The sequence below is a fragment of the Zootoca vivipara genome, chromosome 7 (assembly GCF_965207765.1).
Source record: "Zootoca vivipara chromosome 7, rZooViv2.hap1.1, whole genome shotgun sequence".
Lineage (NCBI taxonomy): Eukaryota > Metazoa > Chordata > Lepidosauria > Squamata > Lacertidae > Zootoca > Zootoca vivipara.
The window spans coordinates 27,353,946-27,376,783 of record NC_142590.1 but is presented as its reverse complement, the minus strand read 5'-3'; positions in this window follow the sequence as shown (position 1 = coordinate 27,376,783).

The following is a 22,838-nucleotide window of genomic DNA, read 5'->3' as shown; positions in this document are numbered from 1 at the left end:
AACCAGCAAGAAGAATTGTCAGGGATGATGGGAGTTGTAGTCCAGCTATGCCTGTAGGGCTACAATTTCCCCACGCCTTCAAAAATCATACTAACAGCCACATGTACGAAATGCATTTCTGCGTTCTTTAAAGAGCCAGCGATTACATATAGCTGGGTGAATCACATTCTAGCATGTGGTTAAACTGAAGAGGTTTTCAACATCTTGCATGACTATTGCAACCCCGTCAGTTGGCTCTCAGCATATCTGAACATCGTTTATTTTCTGATAGGCCAGGCTTGGTATTAAATCAAATGATTTCAAGCAGCACTATGATGGACATGCTTTCAAATGAAAGAAAAGTGGTGAGCAATATAGTTCCTGGAGTTTAACACACTCTGGTCAGGAGGTCACATGTGCTAAGGTAACTTATTTATGTCCCTATTAAAGACCCAATCGGTGGGAAGCTGGATTGAAGCAATATGACTCACTCTTCCAAATAAAGCATGCATTGTTGCTACACCATACATGTTTTGTTTCTGGATTGTTAATGTTACAGTGTAGGAACTGCAGGTGACTCTCACAGTTCCCCCCATGCCTTCAGGAAAAGGCAGGCACACAAAGCCTCATCGGAAGAAATGCATTCCCAGCCCAGCCCAGCTTTTCTGTGGAACATGCTTCATTAAAAACTTGGGCAAAGTGGATGTTTTATGAATGAATGAACAAGTGAGCATTCAAGCTTGTATATTTTACTACCTGCTTCTTAATTATGCATTGGTATTTCAGGTACAGTGTGACAATGAACAAATGGCCAGCAGGCATGGTGTAAAATGAGGAGGACTTTGAGGCAGCCAGAGGGAAATTATCTGAAGGAACTGAGCTCCATGACGAAGAACTGTGGGTGCTTTCGAGCTTCATCTCTTTGAGTTCCATACTGCCAGTCTTAGTCTTAAGGTCCAGGCAACACATCCGTGCCTTATCTGGCTGATTTCCCCTCCTGACTAATGGCAATATGTTGTCAAATTCCATGAATTTAAAAGCAGTGAACCCAATGGGCAAATTAACATGCCTGCTGAACCAAATAGAGATACTTCATTGAAAAGGTGGGGTATGGTGTCCTAATCACTTTTCTAAGTGCCATATTTCATGAGATATGGAACCTGGTAGCTCGGTAGCTCTGATTTACTGTGAGAATTATTTAGGAAACCTCCAATATTAGATATATAATACCTGCCAAAGTTTGGATTCTATCAGCATGACTTCCATATGAAGATCATTGTACTTGCTGTTCCGCCATCATTGTGTCACCCAACCCCACTTATTATCAAGCCAGTTGCCATTGGTTGGTCAGGTTGTCCATTGGCCAAGTGCCCTAGCAGCTTAGAAGGCCCCTTCCCCAGTGGCGACACCACTTTTGAATGAGAGCCAAGTTTAGTTCCCATCCAAGATGGCTGCCATCTTCATTTACCCAAAATGTAGCACCCCAGCCTATAGCTCTATGAAGTGGAAGTGATCTGAGCTTGGCTCCCATTCACAAATAATACTGCCACCTGTCCGCCATGCATATGGATGTTCATAGGCCTAGCAGGGAATGCCCTGAGTAGTGTTGCTGCTTCCAAGATGGCGGCAAAAGAAACAAATACTTCATGGCTGAATTGGGGAGTGGGTTGGTGTTGGTGTTGGGAGGGTGGGGCCCTACCAGCAGCACTGTTGGTCTCCTGCCTGGCAACTCTCATTTTCTCTTCCTTCCTTCAGTTGTTCCCTACGTCATTTCTGGATCTACATCAATAGCAGTCTATCATATATTTTATATGTTACAGTGTGCTAACATGGCCTTAGACTGACATAACCTGCAGCTAACCTCAGGTCAGTGAGAAAAAACTTGATAGAAAGCTAGGAATTTGGAGTCACTGAGTCTGCTAGGAATTGCCGCTTTGCCTCAGGTGAACAGATGCTACACATTTTATTACCTTCGAATCAAAGGTTGTGTAACTTGGCAAGCTGATTTGTGTGAATATGCGATACTGGAGGATATATAACTCTCTGGCTAATACCTTCCATCTACTGAGATGAGTCTTTTGAAGATAAATAAGTTTCTGTCTGTACCATCTGAAATCTCTGCATGTCCGTATGCCTGTTTGTGTGTATAGCTTCATCGGACAAAAAGAAATCAATGGAGCCTGTATATCAGAAAGCCTCAGGATCCTTTAGTAATTGAACAAACTAGCTAAACCTTAAGATACCAAACATAGGCGTATTATGCGATTGTTGAGCATTCTGTCATACCTTGAACATTCTGAGAGCTTATTTATATAATGAGGTAACACGTAATGCCTACTTTATTTCGTAAGAGTGATGGTGGTTGATGGGTGTACACTGAGAGTCAACTCACACAAAGCTGTGACTCCCAGAAGTACATGGTTTCTTCCTCCTTGTCACATGACATCCACAGATTTCCAGTCCTAAATTCAGGGCCTCTACCCCACCTTCAGCTGCAGGGGTGGGGTGGGGTGGAGGAGGAGGGGAATACTTTTACTTCCACTTCCCAGGGCTCTCATGGGCTCATGCTTTGCCAATAGTTTATTTTCTCTTGCCCAGCAGCAATTGCTGAAAAGTGCTTGCAGCCACCAGCTGCAGCACACGAGCATGGCTGCAACACACATGCAAGCACTGCATATTCCTCTTAGGAGGGAAGGTTCGTGCATTTGGGACTTGTTAGTTTAGATAAAAGGTAAGTAAGAAATTACTTGATAGAAGTTTATAAAATTAGGCATGGCATGCAGAATAGAGAATAGAGAAAAGATTTTCTCCCTCTCTCATTACACTAGAACTTCCAGCGAAGATGAATGTTGGAAGATTCAAGACACATAAAAGAAAGCATTTCTTCATGAGGTGCATAGTTAAAATTGCTCCGACAGGAGGCAAAAATCATGGAATCATAGAATTGTAAAGTTGGAAAGGGACCCTACGACGCAGGACTATGCAGTTGTCACATTCAGGAATCGAACCTGCAACCTTGGCATTATCAGCACCACGCTCTAACCAACTGAGGTGTCCACCAGCTTGGATGGCTTTAAAAGAGAACTGAACAAATTAATGGAGGACTTTATTCTACCTGCAAGGTCAGAGGCACATGCCCAGCTTGCAGGCTACTCACAGGCATCTAGTTGGCCATTGTGAGAACACAACACAGTACTAGATGGCCATTGGTTCTTAGTCTAATTTAAAACATGGTAATGTGTTTATTCATTATTTTATTTATGAAACTTATATATTGCTCTTCAGTTGAAGATCACAGGGCAGTTTACAATGTAAGGTGGCTCTGCATGAATGCACCCAACAGGAAGCTCTGTACACCCCCATAGAGGGAGAGACAAGCAAATGGGCAGTAGCAATTATTATTATTATTATTATTGATGTTGTTGTTGTTATTGTTATTACTACTACTACTACACCCCACCCACTCTGGCTGGCTTACAGCACATTAAAAATTGTAAAACATTAGACATTAAATCCCGATACAGGGTTGCCTTCAGATGTCTTCTAAAAGTTAGGTAGTTGTTTATTTCCTTGACATCTGATGGGAGAGCGTTCCACAGGGCAGGCGCCACTACCAAAAAGGCCCTCTGCTTGGTTCCCTGTAACTTCACTTCTCGCAATGAGGGAACTGCCAGAAGGCCCTTGGAGCTGGACCTAAGTGTCCGGGCTGAACGATGGGGGTGGAGACGCTCCTTCAGGTATACTGGGCCGAGATGAGAATGTGGGGGGTTTAGTGGACCACCTTATTTGGTGCACCCCTTAAATCTCCTGCCAATAAAACCAGCACTGTTGGGCTCTCTTGCTGATCTTAACAGATGGGAGAATGCAGAGAGGGCAAATAGGGTGAAAACTATTTAGGGTTTTATCCAAGCCAATTAGTTATTTGATTTATTCGTTTATGATGTTTTACTGTGGCCTTGCCAATCCTTATAGATTCTCAAAGCGTGTAACATTATAAAATTGCAACGATCAAATAAAAAAAGCCCATAAAATATAATCAAACAATTAAAACTCTAAAAAAACAGATAAAAGCAAGCCAATGAATAAACAAACAGCAGAGAGGAAATAGAAGCAGGTTTGCTTCTGAGAGCACAACAGAAAATGAAGGTCTACGACAGCAATCCTATTTGAACCCTGGATACACTTTGAACAGGATGGCTTTTTAAAATCCACAGTACTTCCAGAAAGATGAAAAAATGTGGGTTTGTTTTATCCCTGTTAGTCGAATTCTGTACAAACGTACTCAGAATTAAATCCCACTGAGTACAATAAGGCTTACTCCTTGGCAAAGCATTGCAGTCTGTGTAATTTCTAATACTGTGGGCTATATAGTTATATTTAGAGTACCCCCCCCCCCCAAAAAAAAACCTGAACATGACTTACTTAGGTCCATTTATTTCAGTGGGTCTACTCTGAGTTCAACCCCAAGTTGTCTGGACCCGGGCAATTTTCAAAGTATAAAATTTGGGACAGTTGCACTCAGAGAACTGTGAGCAGACTCTCAGAAGCCAAATTGTCAATGTTATATTAAAAATGTATAATAAGACGCATGAACATGAAAGCTATGACAGAAAAAGGGAAGGGGAAAAAAGGGGGGGAAATCAGGCTAACTGCAAGGATTTCAATGAGGTTGTCAGATTTTCAACACCTTTTTATGGTTCAAAAGCTATTAAGCTCTCTTTCCACGTTCTGTCTGCTTTCTCTGACACTAGCCTTAACTACAGGGGACAATAACTGCATAATAGACGGTACAAAAAGAACTCTGAGTAAGGAAGGAAAGTCCAAAACAAAGAATTCAGCATTCCAAATTGACAAGGATTTCCACTTTGAAGCAGAATTGAACATGCACAAATAATGAAGGAACTAAATAAAAGGACACACAAAGAGGTTTCTACCTGATGAAAACTTTTTGGAAAGAAGTAATAAAAATTATAATAAATATCAAATAGAAACAGCAGCGGTAGTTTAGTTCCAAACAAGAGTTTGCAAAGCTGCTTCTGACTGGGGGTTGTAAACTAAAAATTGAAGCCAATCATGGGAATATCACTGGAGATGTAAATAATATTGCCCAGTGCTTCAAAGATGGAAAGGAGAGGAGCAATTGAGAAGGAAGACTGTGTGAGCCTGTAGAGGACGTAGAATATTCATCATACCTAAATTTCAATTTTGCTGACTGTTTTATGCTACTTTTGTTATCTTGCGTCGTTTTAGTTTATTATGTTTTGCCTGTATTTGCACTTCAGTTGTTTTAGTCTTACTGGTATACTATCATGTGAATATGATTGAAGGATAGTATAAAAATACTTGGAATAAATATAAATGAAGTTATATTCACCCTGGCTATCCACCCCCACTCCACCTCTAAAAGAACCTCAGAGAGTCAATAGCCTCTTACTTCAGAGTAGAGTGGATGGGGGCATTGCTACAAGAGCTCAGATACTTTTTTTCATCACTGGATACCTCCCCTGGGCTTGTCTTTTATCCTGTTTTCTACCCCTGCTTTCCTTATGTTCCGGCAGTCTCTTGCTATAGACTCACCACTGGAGTTTTTCCTCCATAAATAATATCAGCACCCACCCACAGCTTTCAGTTTTTATTTACTTAGCATACAGATCTGAAGCAATCCAGTTTGCTTTGTGGTGCTATGGATAAAAGTTAGCAAGCCTCACTGTTAGTAAACAATGCAACTGCTTTTGGCCCATTGATGGCTCCCAACCAAGAGAATTATTAATGTGCATTCTGCTGTTGCATTGGTGCCTTCAGTAAGGTCAAAGCAGGGCTACATTATTTATGTTTTATGGGAAGATGTATTTAATGTTTGTAAATCCATTTGGATAATAACATTGATTTTAATGGGCTGATAAATGCATGTGTCTTTTAATGTCCATTACAATAACGATCGCCTGGAGTCTATAAAAAATTCAACATTTACTTGTTGATTGGGCTCATCCTTTGGTGGGATTTCTACTTAACCAAAGTTCTCAAAAAGTTTCTAAACTCTCCATAAAGCTTGAGAACCTTTCGATAAAGTGTTTGGCAACCAGTGAAATAGCAGTGGTTCTTTCTGGTTAACTCAACTCTAGTGGTTGAGTTCTAGCCAATTCTGCCTGGACTACCTAGTGATCAAATCAGAAACTGGGGAGGCTTCTGTAAATCCGGGACCATCCCTGGAAAATAGGAACACATGGAGGGTCTGTTTAGGTATAAACCAGGGGTCAGCAAACTTTTTCAGCTGTGTCCACTGTCCCTCAGACCTTGTGGGGGCTGGACTATATTTTTTTTATGGGTGGTGGTGGTAATGAAAGCATTCCTATGCCCCACAAATAACCCAGAGATGCATTTTAAATAGAAGGACACATTCTACTCATGTAAAAACACACAGATTCCTGGACCGTCCGCGGGCTGGACTTAGAAGGCGATTGGGCCAGATCCGGCCCTCGGGCCTTAGTTTGGTATAAACCATGGTATAAACCTTTAGGACAGAGTTGGGGAACTTGTGGCCCTTCAAAGGTTCGTGGACTAGAACACCCATCAACCCTGGCCATTGGCCCGACTGGCTGGGACTGATGGGAATTTAAATCCACTAACTTCTGGGAGGCTATTGGATCCACCTTTGCTGAGTAGACTAGCTTTGTAAATATAATGAATATTGGTAGACCACACAAGGCTCAAATTCACTCATTCCTGGCCCAGGGTACAATAGCACGTGACACTGTTTCAGCTGATTAAATGCAAAAAATAGAGCACCCGTCTCTGAAAGGGATCTGAGTAGTTTCTAAGCCAGAGACATATTGGAAGTCCATTCCTTTTCCACCTCCAGCTGGCAGATTGTCAGCTCCAGCTGCATGATAATTAGCATATCTTTTCCTTTCTTTTTTCAAAATCATGGCAATAATCTTTCCCTGACTTTTCTACTAAATCCGCATTTTATTGCCAATATAGAGGTGCCTGAAGGAATTGAGAATTTATCCGAACCCATAAATCACAGCACACATTGGACAGCACTTTAATAATGTCAACTCTATCAGTGAAAATAAGGAAATCTCATGTAAGAAGTGGGAGCCTTCTCCCGTATTTCTATGATGCCAACAATGGATTTGGAAGAAAATAATCTTCTCCAGTCACCTTTTTTCCTTAAATGACTGTTTTTGCTTTGACCAACTTGTTCACTTAGCCTTATCAATATTGTTGTTCAAAGATGTGGATTGGACAGCTAAGGGTATGTTCAGATGACGTGCTTGTTGATAGGCATGGCCAAATGTATATATTTATTTATCTTCTATAGATACATTCGTGCTCAAAAAGTTTACAGAAAATAATCTGTGTTGTTCTTGTTTTTATGTATTTTGTTTTAATTTTGTACTGTATTTGTATTTTGTGAGATCTATGGATGAAGGGTGGTATACAAATTTAATAATACAGTGGAACCTCGGTTTATGAACACCTCGGTTTACGAATTTTCGGTTTACGAACGCCGTGAACCCATCTGGAACGGATTAATTCACTTTCCATTACTTTCAATGGGAAAGTTCGCTTCAGTTTATGAACAGACTTCCGGAACCAATTGTGTTCATAAACCGAGGTACCACTGTAATAATAATAATAATAATAATAATAATAATAATAATAATGCTAAAAAATCAACAATAAAGCTTAAGCAATATGCCAATAAACAAAATTCATCACCTTTGCAGCCCAAAGTAGCCCCAAAGGTGATGACATTGCCACCCCACTCCCCCCCCCCACCGCTGCAAAAAATGCCAGCTCCATTATGATAGACTAATATGGCTGGAGGGTGTGAGAAGGCAGATGGAAACAGTGTCTCTCTCTCCTCACAGTTTTTTCTGATAGCAGAAGTTTTAAGATGTCATAAATAAGCTCAAGGTATGGCTTGAGAAACTCAGATTGTGCCGCCTTGGGGCCAGTTCATACATCTGAAGCTACATGGAGGAAACAGCCTCTGCCCTGGCATATGCAGTTATGATGGCCACTTCCCGAGAGGTGGAGCTAGCTGCTCTGGCACCCCGGAGCAGCGCACATGCTGTGCACCCAGGGGGCCATGGGGCGGGGTGAGCATCCCAGGGGGCAGGCCGCCCATGGGGGGTGCAGCAAGCAGCCCATGGCGAGCTGCTTCCTGGGCAGGGGAGGGAGGGAGCCATGCCACTTTGCCAGCAACCTTCCTCCCTTCCCTCTTCCTGTGACAGCTCAGGGAGGCTCTGCCCCCCAGGAAGCAGACTGGGAGGGAGGGCAATGGTGCACCGCCCTCCCGCGACTCCCAAGCTTCCCCTGAGCTGTCATAACAAAGAGGGGAGAGGGGGAAGGCCGCTGGCAAGGTGACGCAGCTCTGACGGCTGACAGCTTGGGGTAGGCTTGGGAATCATGGGCAGGCGGTGCGACGAATGTCACCCCCCCCCTCAGTGAGGGCACCCGGGGTGAGCCGCCCCCAACGCACCCCCCTTCTTCCACCCCTGCACTTCCCCCGGCATTTTTCACAAATGTGGTGCGTAAAATATGTACTGCCTCATTGCCTCTTTGAATTGTGATGTGGATGTTTCCTTCCTTACAGTTCTTACTTGAATGTAAGACCTACGTGAGCAATAATGTTATAAATGCTTCTCTCCTAAACAATGATTGGGAATGGAAATAAACACTGAGAGGGGCTGAAAGGCTCTTCTGTGAAAACATTATCCAGCCTGGCGATGGCTGACTCAAATTAAGCCTTGCCTGCACAGGGGAACCAGCAGTGCAGATCCAGCCAAAGTGTCTATATTCTGTTGAAGCAATTACTCCTGTCCAGGAGTCCAAAGCCCATTTCTGGGAATATTCCTAGTAGAAAAATGTGGTTAACATCCAGATTCCTAACAAGCAGGGGTAGAAAAATGTCAAGAATGGTAAATCCAACTGTGATTCAAAGTTGGCAAAGTTGCTTGAAACTACTGTCTATCAGCATTTGCCTATTTCCAGCCTTTAATAATAACATGCTGCAACGAACCCAAGGACTTTGCCACCAATTAATATGCGACAAACCCAGTCCCGGCGTTGTCACTAAACTTTCGGGGATTCTTCTTAATATGTGACGAAATGTCCTCCCTCTCTATTACTAAAAATGTGGCACAGGAATCCAGGGGTGGAACCACCCTCCCTTCTTCTCCTGCCGTCTTAAAATAAACCCCTTTTACTTGTGGGTTTCTTAGTAAAGAGAGTCTTCCAGCTTACGTGGCCTTGTATCTTGAGAAACTCTTGGCTGTTTGACGGAATAACCTCCTGCCTACAGTAAAGGGTCTCACTCAGTCTGATTCCCCACTGCAAAAGTTTGCCCTTTCCACTCTGACAACTTTGTGGCATCCCCAGGTTATCCTCCTAAGCCCCTTCAGTGTAACTCTAAGACACAAACCGTTGCCTCTATTCCCAAGGTAAGTTTTGTCCTCTATTGAGCCACCACTTCTGTGAGTTTAGATACCCAGCTGGAATAACTAAGCACATCCACTAACATTTAAGAAAGCTTTATTTAGACTAGATGACTTCTAAATGCGTAATGGTTTCATGTGTACAGGCTCTTAGATCATATTCCTAGTTTCCTTTAACAATGGCTAGATAATATAATTCAATTAAACTCCTCAGAACACTTTAAGATCTCCTATGCCTACCCACACTCTCCCTCGCTCCCACAACCCTCTCCCAATTCCCAGAACTGCCTTCCATCCCTTTTAAACTCCTGGCAGTCCCGCCCCTCAGGAATGGAATGCGTCATTTATCTAGGAGGTTGGGGTTTAACTCTTTGCACCCTGGGGTTCTATTGCCAACCAGACCAATCCGTCACACATGCCTATATCAGATTATATCATATGCTTCTCTGCCTGTACACATGCACACATAGGCTAATTTGGAGCTTGCATTTCCACTATAATAACCTTAGGGGGTAAGCAGAGCAAGACAGGTATCAAAAATAGCATTTTTGAAGATGGGGACATCATTTGCCCACTTCCAGTCTGCAGGGACCTCGCCTGATCTCCAAGAAAAGCTCTTGCACGTGAACAAAAGCACCAGTTGAAATAATCCCAACACATCCTTTGCATTGGGATTAAAATAAATAAATAACCAGCACCACCAAGTTAGCTTACGTGTTATCAAAAACATATAATAAATTTAATAACACATGCCTTGCAACTTTATAAAATGGTTTGTATAACCACAGATATTAAAAAAACCCTGTTAATAATAACATTTTAATGCACAACTAAAATTATCATGAAATACTTTGTAATCTACAAACATCACTGAATAAGACCAATTCATGGCCCAGACAACATTTGATATTTTAAAGCTTTTGGTTTTTTAACATTTGTGGCCATACACATGGTTTTATAAAGGTAAATGCTAAAGATATTATATAATGTATTTTTAGCGGGCAATACAATTTGCTATATAAAGTATTCAGAAAATGTATCAGTAATTACGCAGTAATTAAGAGAAGCAAAGAGAGGTAGAAGTAGTAAAAGAATAGTAATTTTCAAAAAGAAACATTGCATCAATTCACAGGACGCAATTAAGTAATAATAACAGAAAGTGAATCTGTCTTTGCAGAGCAGATTATTATGTATAGATTTTACAATATATACTCGAACTTGGTGGTGTCTGGTAGTCCTCCCCCATCCCCAAGTGTTTGTGGGTTTGATTTCCTTTCCTCCCCCTCTTAGTTCTTCTTCTGCTTCAAAATAGGGTATACTGCAGAGGTGTGAACCCTGTTCATTATGGAATTTGGTGACCCTAGGAACATTACAATCAGCATTCAAAATTGAATTGCAATGCAGTTAAGAAAAAAAGGGAGATAAACGGTAAACATCTGAGGCAAATGTACTTGTGATATAGCAGCGTACGGACACATAAATTATTTTTTAGCAAGCCTACTACTGGCAAGCAGTTCAAAAGGAACGCAAGATAGGAGGCTATGGTGGCAAGGACGGTAGATCTAAGCAAAAGAAATGTTTGTTGTGGCTGAAAATAAATTGCTATTCAGGGAATGCTTTTAGTCCCAACAAATATGCACTCAATTCCTAGAGGGGTTCCTTAATCCTATCGGAGTTTACTTTCTGCCATAATCAAAAGTTATACTTTGGATTCAACTTGAATTAAAGGACACCCATGGTGAAGGGCTGATTCCCACCCCCTCTCCCAATCAACAAAGCAGTGATCCAAGCAAATCAAAGGTTGCAGGATGGAGGGAGACACTGAGGAAAAAATCAGACAAAATTTTCAATCAGGAACAATCAGGTTCTTGTAGATCTTTCTTCCCCCTTCCCTTTCCTGCTTAACTAAGTAAATACACCCGCAGTTCCACTACTTTGCTGCACAGGAGGAGCAGCAGGAAGCGGATGGTAAAGTAACATGAGCAGCCGGCACTTTATCGAAAAAGGGAAATACAAGAGATATTGATATCATAAATTATGCAATGACAATGTATGTTACCTGAAATATGTAAGTAGATAGGCAGGCAGGTAGATCTGAGGATTTGCAATGCTGGTTACATAACCTTGTATGAACTGAAGTTTTTGAAGATGTTGCAGAGTTGCATTGACATCTCTTTAATGTCAAATATCTGCTCCTTGCCAAGGAAGTAATCACAGGTGGGATGCATATAGAACTCTCAGACAAAGAGAAAGACAGGCTTATTTAATGAAACGTCTCATGTCCTACCATGCCTGCAGGTTCAACCAAGGTGTTTCTAATACTTCCCAAATCTAAAAGGGCCCTGAATGTCAGAGGGCTGAACTACACATTACATAGAAGCACTTTTTGGAAAAGTAACTGCATTGGAAGGGAGAAATGGTTTGGATCAGGGCCATGGTGCTGTGAAAGGGATCCAACTTTTTAAGCCATCAACTTTAAGCCATCCTGCAGGTGGAGAGGCAGGAAAGCCCCACCCTGCATAATCGGTCACATGACACTGTACGCACACACTATTTGAATTGTGATGTCCATCAACATTGGAGGTGGGCGGCCCCCTCAAATATTTTATCGGGGAGGAGGCCGAAGGGACCGCAGCCCCTAGGAGTTGGCTGCTGTGTCCCGTCCACAGCTAATATCAGATTCTGGCAGTGATCTGGAGACTAATAACAGCAGAAACAATCACCAAAATCAGTGACAGGTTTGTGAGAGGGGTTGGGGATCAGATACCCCTTTTATGTCCAAGTGCCTACGTTCTCTTTTTCTCTCTTTCTTAGCCTAACTGGCAGTTTCACATTTTCCTTTTTATCCAGATATTTCTATGACATGCCCATACATAAGCCCAAGGCACCACTTTAACTTGCTCCTGCTACTGTATCTTCCAGTCCCGGATCCAAAGTGCCCCTGTCTACTTCTCCTAAAATTACTTTGCTGCAAAATACCATGACGGTTGATTTTCTCTACAATCGAGGCAACTTGTGAGGCTGTTAATCTGTGGACCCTTTTGGAGTTTTGTAAATGAGATCTTGTTGGTTGTCATTTTCAGGGCCTCCATCATTCTGACTGGTTTCCAGAGCAATAAAGTTATGGGCAGTTGCTTTGTCTCATTATCTCTTGGAAAAATACAGGGTATTCCCCCCCCCCTTTTCTCTTATTGCTCCACTAACTTCTCCAAACATTCATTTCACTTTCAAGAAGACAGAGACAACTGAAACCATGCAGAACCTATATTAACAAAAACAAGAGAATTCCAGCAAAGTTCTAAGCGCTAAAATAAACAAAACCCAAATAGGTTCAACTGCTAGGATTTTATTTTCCCTTCTCATTTTTCAGTTTTATATTGAAGAATTTAATAAGAAAAGCAGAGGGGAAGGGGTAAAGACACGATTCCCATGAAGGAACCCATTCAGACTAATCCTAGGAAAATACTGTTAAGACCATGAGAGCTCTCCTGGATCAGACCAAAGGGCCACATACAGACATGAATACAGCAGCATTCTGCCTATTAGTGCAGACCCTCCAAGTGCCCCTGCTTTCCAGGGATGTCCCTGATTTAGAGAAGCCACCCCAGTTTCTGATTTGATCCCAGAATGTACCATTTTTCCTTAGGATGTCCCTGTTTTCACTGGAGAAATGTTGGAGCGTATGGAGTTATCCGTCCCCCGAGCCGTCTGAAGGCAATCCTGTATAGGGAAGTTTTTTTTTAATGTTTAATGTTTCATTATGTTTTTATATATGTTGGAAGCTGCCCAGAGTGGCTGGGGCAGCCCAGTAAGATGTGTGGAGTATAAACAGTAAAATTATCATTATGGAACAGGACGTCCCAATTTTCATTGGAGAAATGTTGGAGGGTATGCTAGTGAGTCCAGCACCAACTGGTATTCAGTGACATACCACGTTTAGTACTGGAGTAACTCCAGAGCCATTACAGCTGTGGCAGTCAATGACAGCCTTATTCTCAAGGAGTCAGTCTAACCCCATTTTAAAGCTATCAAAGTTGAGGGATATCACTACATTCGTAGCAAACTCTGTGAACTGTATGGAGAAATACTTCTTTTCGTGTGTGCTGAATCTCCCAGCATTCATCGCATCCCCTCCTCCAACATTTCTCAGATGGGAATACATACATCCTATTCATAGCTGCCAAGTCTCCCGTTTTCCCCGGGAAACCCCCGTTTTTACTTACCTTTTCCCGGTGGTCCCCCGTATCACTTCGTCTCCCGTTTTTCTCCGTTATTTTCTCCTGCCGGCGGCCATTTTTTTCCTTTCTGATTTGCCCTTCTATGGGCACAAAAAATGGCCGCCGCCGGCTTCAAAAGTCGCATCTACGCATGACCAGAAGTGCGTAGCTGCGACTTCCGGTGGCGGCGACGGCCATTTTGGTGCCCATAGATGGGCGGGGCGACACCGGAAGTTGCGTCGACGCACTTCCGGTCATGCGTAGAAGCTACTTTTGAAGCCGGCGGTGGCCATTTTTGGTGCCCATAGAAGGGCAAAGCGACACTGGAAGTTACGTCGACGCAACTTCCGGTGTCACACGGCTGCCGGTCCCGGATTCTGCAGTACTATTCTACCCTCCAACATTTCTTTGGTGAAAATAGGGACATCGAAAAGCAGGACCTTCCCAGGGTCGGATCAGAAACTAGGACGGCTTCTGTAATACTGGGACTGTCCCTGGAATATCGGAGAGTCTGTATGACCCAAGGATCAAAAACCTTTCCTTATGCACTTTCTCCACACACCATGTATCATTTCATGTCTCCTTTCCCGTGCCTTTATTCCTGAGCTAAAAAGCTCCAAATGTTGTAAACACAGAGGAATTGTTCCAACCCCTTGATCTTTTGGGTTGCCCTTTGGCCGGCTCTACAGTATCCTTTATGAGGGTTGGGGACACAGTACCCATGTATACACCCACTTTTCCATAAATCTGTACAAAAGTATTTTGATATTGGTGGTTTTGTCTTAAAGGTGTAGTGAAGGCTCATACAGTCGTACCTTGGGTTACGAACACCTCGGGTTACGAACACCTCGGGTTACAAACTCCGCAAACCTGGAAGTATTTTCGCTGTGCAAGCTGATGCAACAGCACGAATACAAATTGAATCTCTGGACCATTGTGAGGGTGAGTCTGTACTGTAGAATGGCTCTCCGGATTGGGCTATATCCTCCCCATTGGTTTTCACAGAGTTTAAAAATGAACACTATGAGAGAGAAACATATAGAGGAACAGGCCACCACAACTTTAAAGAGACTGTACTAATTAATATTATCTGAGGAGATGGAAATCCATGTTCAGATCAGTTGCTTTAAAGTTACAGCACCATATCTGAGCTTCTTTCTTTCTTTTTTCAAAGAAGGAAGTGTATAATAACCCATGTGAATGATATTCTGGGCTGAGGGTACGCTATAATTTCAAAATAATTGCACATAAGCCTGGAATCTGAGCCGCGTATCTCTTTCAAAAGTGGAAATTTTATCCACTGCATGTGGACATTTATTAAAAATTAAACGGTGATAAATAATTCACAAGTCGCAAATCTGAATGAGGTTTCACAGTTTGGGAGGAATCTTAAGTAGCTTTTAATTATATGATTAACTGTTTCCTCCCTTCCCCCCCCCCCACCAAGGACTGAAACCTCAGCTGCCTGCCCAGTTATCACATGGATGTGTTTGTACTGTATCCACCTTCGCGTGGAAGCTCAAATCCCACCTTCTCTCCGCTAAGGGCAAGCTCCCGACTTTTACTTGTAGCATATGGTAGCATTTTATTTCATATTTCTATTTATAAATACTTGATTATTACTTACAAAAGAAACTTGCACATGCAGCCTCGCTGGTTCCCAGCTATGCAATAACTGTGAGCATTCTTGCATTGCGCTTGCCTCAGCAAAACGCCCAGGTACGGCAGCCATGACTATAATTATAGCCTTTTATTATATCTCCATGTGTTAATTATTAAAAAAATAAAACATGTTATAAAATCTTAATTCCTTATTATCTTTTTACAGCTAACAGCTAGAGGAGCGTAATGAACTTCTCATTTTCACTCCCAGCAATCTTATTGCATATTATAGCCGAAGCAAATATTATGCTTTTGCTGAATGGACAATATTTGTCAGGTTATTTGGAAGGCTTTAAGTCTGTTGCAAAGGAAGCTAGGTTTCAACCAGGAACATGGCCTGCTATGAGGCTATGAAGGCCCTAGGAGCTCATCCAGTGTGACACATTTCCACATATATTAGTACAGGCATCCCCAAACTTCGGCCCTCCAGATGTTTTCGACTACAATTCCCATCCTGAATTAAATCTTCCCTGCAGCACAGAAACCGGGACGGAGGGGGGAGCTGTGAGGAGCTTTCAGCAAGGCCTCACAGCTGGCTCTGAATGAGTTGCAAGAATGACACGTTCCTAAAAAATGTTTGACGAGGTGAGGTGGAAAGAGGTGGAAGAGTGAAGTCAAATGTGCACTGCTGTCATGGTCCGGTCGGCGGGCGGTTGAAGCCCTGGCTGGGGACGTCAGGACCAGAGGCAAGATGGAGGTGTAGAAGCAGGAACAGGTGCAGGGCTCAGGGTCCAGTAGCAGGCAGTCGCAGGGTCAAGGAGCAAGGCAGAGGCGAAGGTCTGGGAGTCAAGGAGCAAGGCGCCAGCAAGGCAAAGGTCCAAAGGTCGAGGATCAAGGCGTCGGCAAGGCAAGGGTCCAATTCCCATCTTCCCCAACCACTGGTTCTGTTAGCTAGGTATCATGGGAGTTGTAGGCCAAAACATCTGGAGGGCCGCAGTTTGGGGATGCCTGTATTAGTAGCTTCCTAAGTCACACACAGCCATGGAACACATTTTAAAACAACAAATGCTACAGCCCTTCCTGAAAAGTACCACATATGACTGTAGGGGGAGGAATGGTACATTTGAAAACACATTTACTTCACGTAGAAAGCAAAGAATGTCAAGGAGAACACATTTTTCCACACTCTACACAGTACATAAAGGTAAAGGGACCCCTGACCAGTAGGTTCTGTTGCAGACGACTCTGGGGTTGCGGCGCTCATCTCGCTTTACTGCCCGAGGGAGCCAGCATACAGCTTCCAGGTCTGGCAAACCAGAGCAGCGCACAGAAATGGCATTTACCTTCCCGCCGGAGTGGTACCTATTTTTCTACTTGCACTTGACGTGCTTTCAAACTGCTAGGTTGGCAGGAGCAGGGACCAAGCAATGGGAGCTCACCCCATTGTGGGGATTTGAACTGCTGACCTTCTGATTGGCAAGCCCTAGGCTCAGTGGTTTAACCCACAGCACCACCCACATCCCACACAGTACATAGAAGTAGTCAAAATGTCAAATGTGGAGTTCCCCCTCCAGTATCAAATGCAGTTATAAAATGAAACAGGCTCCGGGTGGCTTTACTGTTTGCGGGGAGCTGAATGTGAAGTTTAGTTTCAGCCTCACAGAACAACCAGATTCTTCCCCCCCCCCCCAACCACAGAATAGAATAAAAGTTGCAGAGCTCCACTCAAGGAAGGAGGAAATGAGGAACAGTGAAGCGGTACCATACCACTTTAAAGAGTCATGGCTTCCCCCAAAGAATCCTGGGAGCTGTAGTTTGTTAAGGGTGCTGAGAGTTGTTAGGAGACCCCCATGTCCCGTCCCAGAGCTACCATTCCTAGAGTTCCCTGGGAAGAGGGATTGACTGTTAAACAACTCTTTGACAGGGCTAGGGGTCTCCTAAAAAGTTCTAAGCACTCTTTTAAAAAAAACTACAGCTCCCAGGATTCTTTGGGGGAAGCCATGACAGTTTAAAGGGGTACTACACTGCTTGAAATGTATAGTGCCTTCGGCATCCTTAGAGCAGACCCAATGAAATTGGAACAACAATAACTTTCTTTCGTTTCAATGGGTCTGCTCTATGCAAGTTTGGATCAAGGCTGAACTGAGACTTTCCCTGTGCCTTTACAGTTATTGTTTCTCCTCTATGATGCTCTGAGCGCATCAGTGGAAGAACAGGGTAGAAAATCATTAAGAAACAGCATTGTCATTATCATTCCTGGAAGAAACTGCTTTTCTGATGCAACAGGTACCAGCTGGGCGGCAGTGCAGAATCAGTTTGGTTCTGCTGGTGCAACCATGCAGCCCAGGCCTCTCCACCGCCTCACCTCTCCTCCTTGGGTGACCAAGTGGCATGTATGGCCAATAACTGGTGATGGGCAACCACAAGAGTCCTGCTCTCCCTTCTTGTGGTTCTTTTTTCCTTTCTTCTCCAAATGGACACGCATCCTGTACAATACAGACCCTCCAAGTGTCCCTATTTTCCAGAGACAGTCCCAGATTTACAGAAGCCGTTCTAGTTTCTGATTTGATTCCAGAATGTCCCACTTTTCCTTAGGATGTCCTTATTTTTATCAGAGAAATGTGGGGGGCAAGGACTTAGGCAACCCCGGAACCAAGTTACTATGCAACCTTTAGAAGACATCTGAAGGCAGCCTTGTATAGATTTATTTTGTTTTTATATACGTTGGAAGCCGCCCAGATGGGCAACCCAGTCAGATAGGTGGTATATAAATAATAAAATGTTGTTGTTGTTGAATAGGAAGCCCCTATTTTCATTGGAGAAATGTTGGAGGGTATGAAAATATAGGCATGGCCTTTGCCAAGTAGAGCACATGCACTCTTTGCTGGGAGTGAGTCCCACTGAAAATAATGGGAGTTCTAAGCAGAATTGTGTTGTCAGTAGCTTTGTATACAAAGTTCCTTTTGCTGCAATGGCACAAGCTTCTTCTTTTTTCTTTAACTGAGGATTGCTGAAGCAACTCCATAGGACCAGGTTATTCACATCCATTAACATATTGAAGTTAATGACCCTCTCCTTGCTGTAGTTTAAGCTCCGGAGGCTTTAGCCGAAAGAGTTTGTAGCATGAAGAGCATTGTCCTCTAGAAGAACAGATTGTGGTGTAAACAGCTTGTGATGTATATGGTCTTCTGCCAAAGTGGGAGTCATTGCTTGTCCCCGTGTTCTTGTTTGCGTGACCCTCCGCACAAGAATGAAGATATATAGCATTCTGTCTCCCTTGCCAGGTGGGAAGCAGGTGGTGTGCCTCGGCCATATGGGGTGACAGCAGCATCTCTCAATTAATACTTGAAAATGAATAAATAGAATGTTTTAATAAATGTTTCAGTAGCTCTAATAGAAAGGGGAAAAGGCTTTAAGAAGCTATTATGTCTGAGGCTCTATTGTTACAGCAGAGTTGAAATGACTTCCTTCAGGGGCATAGCCAGGATGAAAATCAGGGGGGGCAAGGGGCGGGGCAAGGGGTGGGGCCAAGGGGCGGGGGGAGGGGCCACAGCAGGGCAAGGAAAGCTCCCTTCTCCCTTGCCAGCTTTCCCTCCTCCCGCCCCGGCGATCGCGGAGGAGGAGGAGGGGATCAGCCCGAAATTGGGCTGCTCTGACTCCCTCCTCCCCCTCCGCGATCGGCAGGGGCGAGGGGGAGCCAGGATCAGCCCGAAATTGGGCTGCTCTGACTCCCTCCTCCCCCTCCGCGATCGGCAGGGGCGAGGGGGAGCCAGGATCAGCCCGAAATCGGGCTGCTCCGACTCCCTCCTCCCCCTCTGCAATCGCCGGGGCAGGTGTAGGGAAAGCCCCAGAGCCGCGCAAAGCAGTTGCCTGGCTTTCCCTCCGCCCGCTCCACAGCCAGCCAGGGAGAAGGGAGACGGCACCGGGCGGGCAGCGGGGCAGGCTGGCCAGCGGCCCTGCTTCTAGGGGGGGCAATTGCCCCCTCCTGCCCCCCTGCCTACGCCCATGACTTCCTTCCATTTGTATTTGTTTTTGTGAGCTTTAAGAAGTGCTTTCTGCTCCCCCTGTTATTCAGCCCTCATGACAAACATATTCACACAGTTTTTGGTACTGTTCTCAGAGTCATCTTCTTCCTTCTTTGCTGTCATGCTCCTCAGCTTCATTTGCCCATGTTTCAAGTTAATCCAGTTGGCCTGTCATATTTTGTCCATAGCATGGCAACGTTACTAGGTGGATGATATATTGCAGATCTTCATCAACAAAACCATGGTTGCTGCCACAGCCGGAAGGTGTCAACATTCTTTGTGGAAATTGAAGTGAGGCCCAAAACATGTTGCTGTTTGAGGTGGAGCAACAAATTACACACACACACAGAGAGAGAGGGGGGGAGGGAGGGAGGGAGGCCTTCCATAAATAATCCTGGGAACTATAGTTTTCAAAGGATGCAGAAAGTTGTCAGGAAATTCCTCTTCCCCTCAGAGAGCTGCAATTCCCAGTTACCTGGGAAGAGGAATTGATTGTCCAACCACTGAGGCTTGAAGCTCTGTGAGGGGAATAGAGGTCTCCTAAAGACTCTCAGCACCTTTAACAAACCAGTGTTCCCAGGGTGCTTTGGGAGATGCCAGCACTGTTAAAGTGTATGAATGATTTACATACACTGTGTGTTTTTGGCTTCATTTTCTAATTTTTTCCAGTCTCAAGTTGTATTCCACATTTTCACATCGATTTACATTTTTTCAAAGTCCTTCTGAAAATTCTTATTTTATTTGTTTGTTTGTTTTATTTATTATTAAATTTGTGTACTGCCCTATACCCGCAGGTCTCAGGGCAGTTCATCAACATTTAAGTGCAAATTTCTCCTAATATATGCATTTATGTATCCAGTTTTGTATACTATGCACATTTTTTGCAATGAAATTTCCCCTAAGGTAATACATATTTGTGTTGTATACTGCCCTATACCCACAGTTCTCTGCGCAGCTCACAAGATTATTTAATTAATATGTGAACATTATGTGAATGTTAATATATCCTGCTGCTTCCCTCCTCTTCATCCACCAGTGCAACGGAAGCTGAAAGAGCAGCACCAGTGAGAGGTGTGCAGTGGCAGCAAAGCAGGATGGTTGCTGGGGAGATGCCCTGGCTTGTCCTGCCTGTTCCTCTGAGGCTCACCTGCCTCCCTCCACCTGCCTGCCTGGGCCACCTGCCTGCTGTTCCGTGGCCGTGCTGCAGTTCACATGACCGTCTATTGTCAGCCATGTAAACTGCAGCGTGACAACATCCTTACATTTACATGTATATAGGAGGAAAGTTGTGGTCCTGGTATAAATCCATTACTCACACCTCACGTCTTCATGGGTGTGGCAGTAAACACTGGAGTGACCTGCGGCAAACACAGTGGCTGCCTGAAATGGAAAATAGGTCTGGGACTCCTTAAACTGTCCCAAGAATTCTCTCCCTGGTTTGTATATCGGTAATATACATGCATGAATCCTTGTGATGCATTTTTGTGTAGGTCAGGGAAAGGACAAAAGTAGTTTGAAAGAAAAGTAGGGAACAATATAAATTATTATTATTATTTTTGAATAAACACACATTTTTGTATCAATTTTCCCACTGAATAAGTCATGATGGATGAAATAAAATGGCAAGGGGCAGCTTGAAGATGTAATGTGAGAGAGGGAAAACTGCTTAGGGAGTATCTGAGATACCACTAGTTGCAAACTCAGAAGCTCCTCTGTTTAGTGTCTAACAAGATATCCTGGTTTGCTCTAACAAGTACTCTGTAGAAACCACCATACCTGCGTCTACATGAGGCTCGCCTCATACAGGTCATTTAAAATGGAACTTGGCAAAGGATTGAAACAATAATCTTTTTAAAAAATACCACAGGGAATATTGCTATATTAGCAAAGAAATGCACTAAATGACCCATAAGGGATTTTCCATCTCTAACTTCTGTTACTAGAGCTGTATTGTTGCTTTATAATGTAGTTTTCAAGTACAATCTGGTCCCCATAGAAAAATAATTAATGGAAACAAGTACAAGCTCTGGAGCAATATGTTATTGTTAACATTAATCTTCAAGTGAAAGGAAAACAGTATTAGCTTGTTTGTAAAGAAAATCTTTTTTAAAGAAAAAGAAAAAGAAAAGAAAATTTAAAGCCACATGTCTTAAAAATGAATTTTCAAGGTAACACCTACTGTGGTGTTAATAAAATGGGGTGCCTGGGAAGAAGTGCCCTCTCTTCCTTGCAGAGAATGTTAACAGTGGGTGAAACCAATAAGATGGTGAGACAAGAGGGCTGAACCAGATGGTACAGCCCTAGCCGTAACCAAAGATAACTTTGTTTATTTTTATTTCAGAAGGTTTCCATACTGCTTGACTGTAAGCAAAACAAAGCCTCCAAGTGGTTTAAAAAAAGGAAGGAGGAGCAATTTGTACTGTATACTTTTAACAGCGCACCAGCCCAATATGATGGGACTCGCAGAAGATCACAGCTTCTTTTTCCATTACTAGAGAAGCCGTAAGACGAGGCTGATTTCCATGACTCCTGTCCTCCCACAGGGCACTGCTTACATCAGTCATTTGCACAAGTGAGCAAGCGGCAGTAATGTCTACATGAGCAGCAACTGATGTGACCCAGCCTTCAGGGAGGAATGGAGCCAAAGTCTCACTTGGGGACAGGACTGCAGCTGTTTTTGAATGCAGAAGGCCCCAATTTCAATTCCTGGCATCTCAACGTAGGAGTGGTGCCTGAAACCCTGGAGATTTATTTATTTATTGCTAGTCAGAGTAGACAATTATGAGGTAGGTAGTACATTGGTCTGACTTGCTAGAAGTTCCTACGTTTGTAAGTTATTGGTTCATGTGTACTGGCTTCAGAGTTGTCAGCAATCCTGGGTTTGTTTCTTTAAAACAGGTTTGTTTTTTCCCCACTCAGAAAGACATTTACAGGAAGAAGTGTGCTTTTGATCCAAAACATCAAGAGAAGGAACAGAGGAAGGGGGAGGCTCTCAATAATTTAAGGCAGTCTCCTCATTTGATAACCATTCTCTCCCTAATCTCTTGAACTTCAGGACCAGAGAGTTTGAGCAAGGCTCTGGCATCAAGTCAGGAAATGAGACATCTGCAGTGGGGCGGGGGGGGGGGGTTCAGGGGCTGGAATCCAGAAGGCAGACGATTAACCAAGCCATATTTTCCATAGAAACTGGTTTCTCTCCTCTTCTGAAATGCGGGTTCACCATTATGGTGAGCACGATTTGCGGTGGGGGCTTGACAAACCACTTCTGAGTTCCAAAGGTGGGGGCATGAGTGGTCACTGTGGAATAGGTCCTCGGCTGTTGCTGGGCAAATTTGGATGTTGCAATTTGATGGGTCAGCCCCCTTGGTATAAAAGCCAAAGAGAGAGGTTTCTCTTTCTCTTTGGCTGCGTTTTTGGGTCCCCACCCTCCCTCCGCTGTTTTTAGGCCTCTGTGTTGACATTGCTGTGCCTCTCATGGGGTGGCCTGTATTCAGGGGCCTGGTAGGAATTTTTTCCATTTGGCTGATTGGCTGGTGCCATCTGGTTTTTGCCTACTGCATAGCAACTTG